Source organism: Cricetulus griseus, chromosome 2 (assembly GCF_003668045.3).
Source record: "Cricetulus griseus strain 17A/GY chromosome 2, alternate assembly CriGri-PICRH-1.0, whole genome shotgun sequence".
In the NCBI taxonomy this organism is placed as follows: domain Eukaryota; kingdom Metazoa; phylum Chordata; class Mammalia; order Rodentia; family Cricetidae; genus Cricetulus; species Cricetulus griseus.
The window spans coordinates 212,976,783-212,986,252 of record NC_048595.1 but is presented as its reverse complement, the minus strand read 5'-3'; the positions used below and the strand labels follow the sequence as shown (position 1 = coordinate 212,986,252).

Here is a 9,470-nt window from a genome sequence, read left to right as displayed (position 1 = left end):
AGAACCTCTTCAATTTTCTGAGGGAAATATCTGTAAGTGGGATTGTAGGGTCCTGTGTTAACTTTCTAAGAACCCAGGAAACTTTTCCAAAGTGACTACACTGTTTTATAGTTTCATAATACATGAAGGTTGTAATTTGTCTACCTCCTCACCAACAAACCATTCTTGTCTAGGTTTGTACTTTTTAATTGTAGCCATTGTAGTGGGTGTGAAGCGCTTTCCCATTGTGGTTTTAATTTGCATTTCCCCAAGTGACTAATGATTCTGAACATTATTTGTAATCATCTAAATATTTTCTTTGATAAAATGTATTCTTTAATCCACTTGTAACTGGATTATTAGCCTTCTTGAGTTCTCTAACAATCTGAATACGAATATTAGATAATACTAAATAAGATATATGGCATGCAAATATTTTCTCCCAAGTTTTCTTTCTCTTTTTTTTTTTTTGGATATATTTTTCTTTTAAAGACCACATTTTATTCAAAATATAGTTCCCCTGAGGACCATTAACAAGCTAATGACTGAATTGGTTTCAAAATATTACATTAGTACTTTTTGAAAATGCCACCTTTTAGGTCACGCAGGCACTGTTGCCCGGCCCATAATCCCAGTACTTGGGAGGTGGATTTGCTTTCCAACATAGCACTTGGAATATGTAGATAAGCAAAACAAGATAACTGTAGAGATAATTTTCAATGTCATTTTGTGACGAGTTGGAACCCTAACTCAAGGCTCAGCACAAAGTTCCACTCTGAGTCTATTGACATTAGAGATTCAAAAGATTAAAATGGGGCCAATAGCGACTATAAGAGATCTTATCGCGTGGTTCCTGCTCGTGGTTGGCAAGCAGTAAGATACAGGCTTCTCAATGAGCTATTGAGAAAAATGCAAAGGCGGGTAGTTGGTTGGTTGCACCTGGGTCATGACTGAGGCCCAGGGTTGTGTCTTACACAGTGCAGGGAGACCAGGCTTGATTCTGAAAATGAGTAGTGAGGTCTGCTTCACCAGGGAAACGGATGGAAGGCATCAGCAAGCTGCCCCTATTCTGCAGGGAAGGGGCGGGGGGGGGCGGTATTTTTTTTTTTTTCTGGTCCCCCGAGGTCCGGCGGCCTCTTCCGGCGGTGCGGGCCGGTGGCCTCCCCTCACCGCCCACCCTCGGTCGTGCATCCAGTCGCCGGTGCCGGGCTCGACCGAACCACTCATCCCGCCACAGGTGGCTCCGCATCAGGCGTGGCCTTCTGCGGAGCCCCGGGCCTGAACGCAGCGACGGCGCCTTCGATTTCTGCCGCCCGCTACCGGCCGGCCGGCTCCCCGAGGCTCGACTTGACGCCGCCGTCTTTGTCCGGACACAGGTGGGCAACCTCTCCTGCCCGAGGCCCCTCGTCCCGACACCCCGATTCCGCGCCTCGGGGCGGGCGGGACAGGAAGCGACGGCCCGCCGGAACCAACCGCGGCCGGGGCCAGGGGCGCAGCCGGCGGCGGCCGAGGGGCGCCTGCCACAGGGGAGGGGTCGAGCATCCGGTGAGCGCGGGCCCCCCCCCCGCCTCCCCGCGCAGCCGCACCGGCCTGCGAGGACTGCGCCCGGGGCGGGCGGGCGGGCGGGCGGCCGGCCTTGCGCGCGCGCCCGCGCTGACGGAGACGCCGGGCGAGCGCCGGCCGCGGCTGCATGAGGCTCGCGGGAACTAGCGCGCCGAGCCCGCGAGGCCCGGCGCCGAGGCTGGGGGGGGGGGCGCGGCGGAGGCGGAGCTCGTGCCGGGCCCGCCCGCCCGCGGGGGCGCCGCCGGCAGAGGCCGAGGAGGCGGCGCGGCGGACGGCGGCCCGAGAGGAGCGCCCGCGCTGCGGCCCGCGGGAGCGCGCCGCCACCGCCCGCGCCGGCCTGAGGAGCGCCCGCCGCCGCGCGGGCCGAGGTGAGTGAGGGAGTGCGCGGCAGGCCGGCCGGTGGCGCGGGAGCGGGGCGAGGCGGAGGCCCCGACGCGTCCTCGGCCCTTTGTGGTCTCGCGGCCGGGGCGCGGGGTCCGGCGGCGGGGACTCCCGGGCCGCCCGGCGCGCGGCGTCTCCCTCTGCCGGGCGGCCGCGCACAGCTGCGAGTTGGCGTCCTAGTTTGACATTGAGTTAGAAACCGTTTTTTCCTCAGAAGACGGAAGTTTGTTTTATTGACAGAGGTAGGGCTAAACATGGCTCCTGGCTTCGGCCGTGTGGGACTTGCTGCCGTGGTCCCGGGCGGACCCCTGCGGGTCCGGAGCGACGCGGGAGGACGCACAGGCCGGGGCCGAGGTCTGTGCCTGGGAAGTAGCGGGCTTCGGGCAGTGGGAATGAATGAACCAGAGGCCACTCACCCGCAGCACGGTGCCGTGAGAGACTGACCAGGAATCGGGATGACTTGCATCGTCACTGCCTCTTACCTAGTCAGCCTTGCCTAGAGGACCCCCTCCGACCCCCCCCCCCCACCAAATTTATGACCTTGGCCTTATTTCAAAGCCACTGAAACCAAACTCGCTTGGCATTTCTGGTACGTGCTGGCAAAAGGCAGTATAGTCTTTGTGATCTTGGATTATTGGAGGACAGCTAATGTCACCTAAACCTCACTTTGTGCTTAATAGCAAGTAGCATGTTTCTTTATGATCGTACCAAGAACTCTAGAAAGTAGGAGATCTTGCCCTCATTATTCATAGATGAAGACCAGGTCCCAAGAAGTTAAAGTTTTCAGGTCATAAGCCAAGCTGCAGAGTTGAGAGTCAGACCTAGACTTTGTGCTCTTTCCTTAGGATCGTACTTGGTGGTAACCATTGACCACATGTGGTTACTTAAATTCAGAAAGTTCAGCTCCTCACTCAGTAGGCACATTTCACGGATTAAAAAGCCAAGTGTGCTACAATTTATTTATCTGGTAAATACTTATTGAGCGCCGTGTGTGTTAAGTGTTAGTCTTGGGAATACTGTGGTGAATAAAAGACAAAGTGTACTTGCCTTTATGAAGCTTGCATTTTACAAGGTAGTTTGAAGATCTTTCCATGGTACCTCAGAGCCTTGATATTTCTTTCAAATGTGGTTCATGGACTAGAAATATCTTCATTACCTGGGGAGTCTGAAAGAACTATTTCAGACACCCATCCACATCGACTGAATTAGTATTTGCTTTTACAGGATTTCAGGTTGTGTGTGGTTTGAAACCTGAGACTCCATTACTCAAAAGTCAATGATAGCTGGTTTTAGAGAATGTTTCTTGTTTTGTTTGGTGCCATTTTATTATTTTTAAATGTGTATGGATATTTTGTCTGCACATATGTCTGTGCACCACGTTGGTACCAGAATTGGGGTTCAGATCCCTTGGAATTGGAGTTACAGACAGTAGTGAGCTGCCATGTGGGTGCTGGAAATTGAACCAGGATTGTCTGGAAGAGCAGTCAATGCTCTTCTCAGCTCCACTTGTTTTAAGCAGCAGACTGTACAACTTGTGGGAGTGCTCATCATTTGTGCAGGCATTTAAGTGACTTCCTCAATGGAGTTTATAAACTTAATGAAAGCCCAGATTGTCATAGCTTTTGTCCATAGCCATGTGTTCCTATAGTCTTTACAGTCCTTGATAAGTACCCAGTAACTGTGTGCCGAATAAATGAATGAGCCTCTTGAATGGGTAAGACTGGTTGTCACTCAAGCACTGAGGGAATCTGGTGAGATCAATAGGCAGTTATAATGAAGGTATTTGTAGTTTTTCTTCTGGGAACGTCATAGTGAGACCTTGTAGCAACACACACACACACACATACTCTCTCTCTCTCTCTCTCTCTCTCTCTCTCTCTCTCTCTCTCTCTCTCTCTCTCTCTCTCTCTCTCTCTCTCTCTCTCAAGCCCACAGATGCAAGCCTGCACTCCAGAACCCTTCCTTTGGAAAGGTGAGGCTGGATGGAGTTTTGCTCCTGGCATGATTTACCAACCTTCCCTTCCTACTCTGTTTTTGTTTTTTGTGTTGAGACAGGGTCTCTAGCTCTGACCTAGGCTGGTCTCTGGCTCACAGAAGTCTTCCAGCCTCACCTTTCCAAAGGAAGGATTCTCGAGTTCAGGCTTGCATCTATGTGCTTGAGTGTGTGTGTGTGTGTGTGTGTGTGTGTGTGTGTTGCTACAAGGTCTCACTATAATGCTCCCTTGTTGATACAGTATATTTCATTGACCTCCAACTTGGTAATACTCTTAGATTAGCCCACCAAGTGTAGGTTTTATATGGCCAGTAGGTCTGCCCATCTCTCTTTAGTAACATGAAGTTATATTAATAAATTCATTTTTAATCATATGTTAGTGCCTATTATATGTGTTTTAAAGACTTATTTGTATTCATGTGAATGGGTGTTTTGCTTGTATGTATGTCTGTGCACCTAGTGCGTGCATTGCTGGTAGACAACAGAAGTTGTTAGCTTCCCAGGGACTGGAGTTACCATTTGGTGCTAGAAATGGAACCCAAGTACTCTGAAAGAGAAGCCAGTGCTCCTAACTGCTGAGCCATCTCTCTAGCCCTGCATAAGGAGATTTTTAAAAAGCTGAATTTGGATTTAGCTTTAATTTTCTGCTAATATCCCCCTTTGCTCCAGAATCTAGTCTAAGATACTGCATTATATTTAAGTAGCATGTCTCCTAGTCTTTGGTATATGACATTTTTCTGAAACCTGCCTTATTTTTTTCATAAGTTTGGCCTGGAGGAATGCTGGCTTTTTTTTTTTTTTTTTTTCCCTGTGTTTTGTTTTCTTGAGACAGGTTTGTTGCTTGGGCAGTTTCTATCTCTTGGACTCAAGTATTCCTCTTGCCTCTGCCCAAGAATGCTGGGACTAGAGGCATGGACCACTGTACTCAGGCTTTTGTTGTTTGTTTGTTTATGGATAACTTCCACAGACCAGATAGAATCATCCAGCACCACAACAGAGATAATAACATTGTTTCGACACTCATTTATGTACTACAGACACTTCTTATACTTGGGTAAAATAGAGGAAAGGAATGCAACCGCTGTATAGAGTAGAAGTAGATAGATACTCACTGCATGCTCATTTATTCAGTTAACATTTATTGAGGGGTTAATGTATGACAGACCCCAAAGTAGACTAAAGCTAACTAGAGAATAGGGCAGCATTAAATGATACAGATGTGTCTGGACTTACTGACCGACCATAGCTTGCTGGCAGCTAGTGCTGTAGAGGATGGTGGAGAGCCAGGGTGGTGTAAGGGATGAGGAGCAGGAGGGAGAATCATTGTTTTTGGTTGACTAGGTTGGTAGGGAAAGCGTCTTTGAGTGGCCGTTGAATTGTATTTGGCTTCTGGGTGTCCTCCCCAATTACTCCCAGATTGCCTTATCCATCTTATTTTCTGTCAACACTCACACTCCAAAGGCATGATGCTTATTTCTGGCTTTGTACCTTTATATGGTTTCCTTTCTTCCAAGATCACCCTCTTGCTGTCTCTGCTTGTGAAAGTGCTTGCTGCTGCTTGCTCAAGGAGTGGATCACATTGCCTGTCCTTTATGAAGTCCTTCGCTGTTGTTTTATGCTGTGAGTTCTACTTAAGTGTGCTCAAGGGCAGGCATAGCATTTGTTATTTGTGCCTGTGTGTATTCTATGTCCAGAATGAAGGGTTGATTGATAAAGGGTTAACTGAGCTCTGAAGTGTTCACATTTGGAACACTTTAGAACAGTGAGTGACTTTTTAATTGAACTCTTAAATTTTAGTTTATTATTTTATGTGTATGTATGTTTTGCCTGTATGTAAGTCTTTGCTCTACTTGGGTGCCGGGTGCTCACAGAGGCCAGAAGGCATAAATTCCCTAGACCTGGAGTTACAGATGTTTGTGAGATGCCATTTGGGTGCTAGATAGCAAACCTAGGTCCTCTGGAAGAGCAGCCAGTATTCTTAATTGAAAAGCCGTCTCTCCAACCACCTAATAAAACCTCCTTTTGTTTTTTATAAGATGGATTTTTCTCCTTGTAGCCCGGTTGTTCTGGAACTCAGTCTGTAGACCAGGCTGGCTTTGAACTCACAGAACTCCTGCCTCATTCTCCTGAGTGCTGGAGATTAAAGACATGCTCCACTACTGCCCAGCTAAATTAGATTTCTATTGCATGATTACTGTAGGTGCACATGTAGTTCTAAGGAACAATTCTGGAAGGTCCCTTGTGTCCTTTATCCAATTATTCCCATCTTGTAAACTACAGCATAGGTAGCCCAGGCTGGTCTCTAGTAGTGAAGGATAGTCTTGAATTCCTGAACCTTCTGCCTCTACTTCCTAAGTATTTAGATTACAGGCATACATCATCATGCCCAACTTGTACTGTTTTTAATGTTTGTCTTAGTCACTTTGAATATTTGAAGTAATTTTCCAGTAAACAGTATATAGTTACATCATGTTGTAAAATCTATTCAGCCAGGCTCCCTTTTGATTGATGTATTTAGGCAATTTATATGTAATATAATTATTGCTATATTAGGGCATACACCTGCTACTTGTCTTTTGCTCCCTGGTTTTTCTTTTTCAGACTTGTGGATTGCTTGAACATTTAAGCTTTTTTTCTCACCTTGATCTATACTGTTTTGGGGTGTAATTCTTTTCCTTCTTAAGAACTTTTCTTTTCAGGGTTAGAGTAGGATAGGATAGGAGCTAGGAGACTAAGTCTCACTCTGGAGCTTGGTCTGGCCTAGAAATCACTATGAAGACCAAGCTGACCTTGACCATCCTCTTGGTTCTGTGTCCAGGGTGCTGGATTATTGGTGAGCACCACCCTGCTTGGATCAGAACTTTTGTCATTGTTTTAAAATAGATTTGTGAAAAATTCCTTCCTTTTCCTTTGTATAACAATATGATTCCCTTTCAGCTTTCTTTGGGTAGAGGTTTTTATACTACTAACTTTTCCTCCCAGTCCTTTAAAAGCACTGCTTTCCTTCTGGGCCTTGTGGTTTCAGGTAAAACATTTGCTCCCATTCAAGTCACTTTTCATCTGTAGTTAGTTATGGCTTCTTTTCTTTCATTCTTCTTTTGTTTCTATATTTTCTGATGCTTGTTCCTTTTGGTATGGATTTCTTTGGATTTATCCTGTTTAGGGTTCACTTACTATTTATTTAGCTTTATTTAAAGTCTTTTGCCAAATTTAGGAAATTTTCACCACTATTTTTTGAGTGTATTTTTAGCCTAATTTTTCTGTCCCCCTTCTAAGACTGACAACTTGAGCAATAGCTCTTTTGTTACAGTTGAAGAGTATCTGATTTGCCAGTTGCTCTTCAGTCTTTCTGTTGTTCTGGTTGGATACTTTGTGTTACTCTGGCTTCCTGTGTGTTTCCTCTGTCCCTGAAGGCAGCCACCTAGTTTTTTATTTTTATTTTTATTTTTATTTTTATTTTGTTTTTTTTTTGAGGCAGGGTTTCTCTGTGTAGCTTTGGAGCCTATCCTGGCACTCGCTCTGAGACCAGGCTGGCCTCAAACTCACAGAGATCCGCCTGCCTCTGCCTCCCGAGTGCTGGGATTAAAGGTGTGCGCCACCAACGCCCGGCCAGCCACCTAGATTTTTGATATTTTTTCAGCTTTTTAGATTTCCGTTTGGGTCTTTATTTGCAACTTATTTGCTTAGGCTTTTTTTTTTTTTTTTTCCTTTTAAATACTTGTTTAGAATCCTTGTAATTGTTGAAGCATTTCTGTCAGGGCTATTGTACAACTGATAATTTTAGCACTGTTGGTGTTCTTTAATTTTGAACTCCCCATCTTTTTGAACTCCCCATCTTTTGGACTGGTGTGTGTGTGTGTGTGTGTGTGTGTGGTTAGAATCTGGATATTTTCGTGTTTTCTGATATTCTAGTTCTTTTTTAAGCTTTCTGTTTTCATTGGAGTTTGGAGGGGTATCACTTCAGCAGAAGAAATGAGGGAGGAACTTTGGTTGTTACCTTGTTATCACTAAGAGGAATCAGAAGTCTGGGCATGGTGGCTTAGGTATTTAATCTCAGCACTCGGGAGGCAGAGGCAGGTAGATCTCTGTTAGTTCAAGACCAGTGTGGTCTACAAAGTCAGTTCCAGGACAGCTAGGGCTGTTACATAGAGGAAACCCTGTCATGAAAAACAAAAAGCAACCAAAAAAAACCAAAAAACAAAAACACCAAAAAACAAAAGACGAATCAAAAGTACAGGACACACACACACACACACGCACGCATGCACGCACACACGCACGCACGCACGCACGCACGCACGCACACACACACACCATTTGACCACCCTTGACCCAAGCTCTCTAGTTTTTCGTGTAGGACAGCTAAGGTGGTGTGCAAGGAATGGTGCCTTGTTACAAGCTGGTGTGGATAAAAGCTTTGGCTTCTGTTGTTTTTTGAGTATGAAATGGCCCACAGAGGTTCATGTGTTTGAACTTTTGGTCCCTAGCTATCGACACTGTTTGGGAAAGTTAGGGAACTTTTAGCAAGTGGAGTCTCTGGAGAAAGTGGGTCACTGGGGGTAGGCCTTGAGACTTTATAGCCTAGTTCTGCTTCCTATTCATTCTCTGGATCTTGAGTGTGGGTGCATTGTGACCAGCCAGCCTTCTGCTTCTTGACACCATGGCTTCTCTGCCTCTTGTCATGTGCTTGCTCCCCACCACACTATGGAACTATAAGACAAAGTAGACCCTTTGTTAAGTTGTTTGGTCAGGATGTTTTTATCACAGCTGCCTACCTTGATGCTGGCATGTTGTGCTGGTGACTAGGACTTAGGTCTGGTTACAACATGTGAATGTGTGAAGTCTAACCTTGTCACCTCAGTTCTTCTAGGTGTTTTGGTGTAATTTCTTCTTAAAACACCGAGTTGCTGGGATGTCTCTTAGTCCTCTAGATAACTCAAGTAGGCTTCCTTCCATTGGGGCCTTGTTCATGCCTGTTTTCATTTCCAGCTTGTTGGCATCATCTACTTCAGATATGGGGTATATGAAGCAAAAAAACGAAATCACCGAAACTTCCTATTTGTGCTGCTGCTCTTCTTGGACTGAAGCTCACAGCCTGCCTGCCACCTCTTTCTAATTTTTTAAATGTGATCTTCTCCAGCCTACCAGATGAACAAATAACAAAACCTAGCCTTCTCATGTTTATGTGTAATATCCCCATTTTTATGTATCTATTTTACTGCCAGAAAAATATATCCCTAGAAGAGTTAGTATTAGACATTCTCACTTCCCATGGGGTAATTTTTTTAGTTCATATAAAATATGAATTGCAAGAAAAAGAAATCTGCTGTATATAATTCCTATCTTAAAAGTTGTTTGACTTGTGTATCTTTTTCTGAGTGCTTACTCCAAGTCTTCTAATGGACTAGATACCAGGTTGTTGTCTAGGGACTATATTTTTTTTCCTCTTTTTAAAATTTAATTTAGAAACAAGCTTGTTTTACCTGTCAATCCAAGTTCTCACTCCCTCCCCTCCTCCCCTGCCCACCAGCTCTCTCTCCCATCCCCTTTCTCC

The 9,470-nt window shown here is 45.6% G+C and overlaps 1 protein-coding gene across 3 annotated transcripts in view; it reads left to right on the top strand.

Annotated features, from left to right (window-relative positions):
- Positions 1–1,222: 1,222 nt before the first annotated feature.
- Galnt1 (polypeptide N-acetylgalactosaminyltransferase 1) overlaps positions 1,223–9,470 on the top strand; it is an 80,230-nt gene continuing 71,982 nt past the window's right edge. For 2 of the 3 annotated variants that reach the window (XM_027400576.2, XM_035440246.1), the window contains exon 1: positions 1,223–1,355. The gene's annotated coding sequence lies outside the window, so the exon portion shown is untranslated. Of the gene's footprint in view, positions 1,356–1,865; positions 1,911–9,470 lie in introns of those variants that run through there. The other variant, XM_027400575.2, reaches the window with a different exon arrangement.